Source organism: Chiloscyllium plagiosum, chromosome 6 (assembly GCF_004010195.1).
Source record: "Chiloscyllium plagiosum isolate BGI_BamShark_2017 chromosome 6, ASM401019v2, whole genome shotgun sequence".
Lineage (NCBI taxonomy): Eukaryota > Metazoa > Chordata > Chondrichthyes > Orectolobiformes > Hemiscylliidae > Chiloscyllium > Chiloscyllium plagiosum.
The window spans coordinates 116,174,886-116,177,838 of NC_057715.1; positions in this window are offsets into that span (position 1 = coordinate 116,174,886).

Consider the following 2,953-nt stretch of genomic DNA (forward strand, 5'->3'; position numbering starts at 1 on the left):
TGCCCGAAACGTCGATTCTCCTGTTCCCTGGATGCTGCCTGACCTGCTGCGCTTTTCCAGCAACACATTTTCAGCTCTGATCTCCAGCATCTGCAGTCCTCACTTTCCCCTCAAAGTGAAAGAGAAGGCGTACAAAGTGGCCAAAAACAGCAGGAATCTAGAAGATTGGGAAAACTTTAAATGTCAACAGAAATCCACAAAAAGAGTTATAAAGAAAAGTAAGATAGAGTGTGAGAAATAACTAGCACAGAATATAAAGACAGACTGCAAAGGTTTCTGTAAATATATAAAATAAAGAGGAGTGGCTAAAATAGATGTTGGTCCTTTAGAGGATGAGAAGGGGCAGGTGGTTATGGGAATATGATGAAATGGCTGAGGTATTGAACAGGTATTTTGTGCCGGTCTTCACAGTGGAGGACACTAATTACATGCCAGTAGTTGACAAAGAGATGACAGTAGGTGAGGACCTGGAAACAATCATTATTACGGAAGAGTCAGTGATGGTTAAGCTAATGGAGCTAAGGATAGACAAGTCTCCTGGCCCTGATGGAATGCATCCCAGGGTACTAAAAGAGAGGGCGGGAGAAATAGCAAGTGCCCTTGTGGTAATTTTCCAAAATCTCCTGGACTTCTCAGGCAGTTCCAGTAGATTGGAAAACAGCAAATGTGACACCACTGTCTAAAAAGGGAGGTAGACAAAAGATGGGGATTTATAGACCAGTTAGCTTAACCTCTGTACTGGGGAAGATGCTGGAGACTATTATCAAGGAAGAAATAACAAGGCATCCCAATGAAAATTGTCCCATTGGGCAGACACAGCATGGGTTCATGAAGGGCAGGTCATGCTTCACAAATTGTTTGGAATTCTATGAAGACATTGCTAGCAAGGTGGACAGTGGGGACCCAGTGGATGTGGTGTCCCTAGATTTCCAAAAGGCCTTTGACAAGGAGCCGCACATGAGGCTGCTGCATAAGATAAGGATGCATGGCGTTAGGGGTAAAGTATTAATGTGGATAGAGGATTGGTTGGCTGACAGACAGCAGAGAGTGGGGATAAATGAGTGTTATTCTGGCTGGCAATCAGTGACTAGTGGTGTTCCTCAGGGAATGGTGTTGGGACCGCAATTATTCATCATTTATACTGATGATTTGGAGTTGGGGACCGCATGTAGTGTATCAAAGTTTGCGGATGAGACTAAGATGAGTGGCAGAGCAAAGTGTGCAGAGGACTGTGAAACTTTGCAAAGGGACATAGTTTAAGTGAGTGAGCAAAGGTTTGGCAGATCGAATACAATGTTAATAAATGTGAAGTAATTCATGTTGGTAGGAGTAACGGGAAAAAGGATTCTTATTTGAATGGTGAGAAATTGCAGCACGCTGCTGTGCAGAGGGATCTGGGTGTTTTTGTGTATGAATCACAGAAGTTGGTCTGCAGATGCAACAGGTAATTAAAAAGGCAAATGGAATTTTGTCTTCCATTGCGAAAGGGATTGAGTTTAAAAGCAGAGAGGTTATGTTGCAGCTGTATAGGGTGCTGGTGAGGCCACACCGGGAGTACTGTGTGCAGTTTTGATCGCCTTACTTGAGAAAGGATGTACTGGCACTGGAGGGGGTGCAGAGGAGGTTCACTCGGTTGATTCTGAGTTGAGGGGATTGGTTTATGAGGAGAGGCTGAGTAGATTGGGATTATATTCTTTGAAATTTAGTAGAATGAGGGAGGACCTTATAGAGACATATAAAATCAGGAAGGGAATAGATAGAAGGAGAGAGGATGTTTCCACTGGCAGGTGAAACTAGGACACGAGGGCATAGCCTCAAAATTAGGGGGAGCAGATTTAGGACCGAATTGAGAAGGAACTTCTTCACCCAGAGAGTTGTGAATCTGTTGAATTCCCTGCCCAGTGAAGTGGTTGAGGATTCCTGAGTAAATGTTTTTAAAGCTAAGGTGGATAATTTTTTGAACGATAAAGGAATTAATGGTAATGGTGAGAGTGCAGGTAAGTGGAGCTGAGGCCATGAAAAGATCAGCCATGATCTTGTTGAATGGCAGAGCAGGCGTGAAGGGCCGAATGGCCTACTCCTGCTCCTGGCTCTGATATTCTTATGTTCTTATAATGGGGATCGCTGCTGACCTGTGTTTCCAGTGTGATTAATCCATTTGACATCTCCCCCCCGAGCGATGCAAAGTGCGATGAGCATTGGAACATTAATTTAAATGGTGTACATTTTTAAAAAATTAGTGTCCCAGTTCAAATACTTGTCGTTAATTTGTGATGTATTGTGGCGATGAAACACGGTTTGCACTAGATCCGTGTGGAACGCTGTGATACCTCCACACTGCTTTCACTATGCTGCTTTTCACCAGCTAGACCTCCAGGTATTGGGTGGGAGTTAAGTCGGTCCTTCGCCTCGGTCCTCTCTGCCTCCCCAGTTCCGGCCAGTCCTGCTAATCTCACAAGAAAGAGACATGCTGCTGTGACCATTCACCTTGCACACCTCAGGACCAATGCACAACAGTTTATACTGCAGGGGAAAACCCTCCTGATTGGTTAGTAGGCTGGCTTTGTTTGCCTGATGTATGCCCTCACTAAATTATTTCAGAGTTACCGGGTCCCCCAAGTTCCCAAGTAAATTCAAAAAGATATAAAGCTGAAACATTTTCCTTGAGTTTGCGCAGAATTGGCCCCAGAGTGGGAATGTATGCCCTTGAATTAAAGCAGGAGTGAGGCACATTATGGGATTGATCGATCAGCTTAATTGGTTGTTACTGTAGTGATGAGCACTTAGGATTATTCATTAGGAGCTAATAATTCTCAGCCTTGATCTGTCAGAATGCTCCCTCAGCACTGACCCTCTGACAGTGCGTTCCCTCAGCACTGACCCTCCGACAGTGCGGCACTCCCTCAGCACTGACCCTCTGACAGTGTGGCACTCCCTCAGCACTGACCCTCTG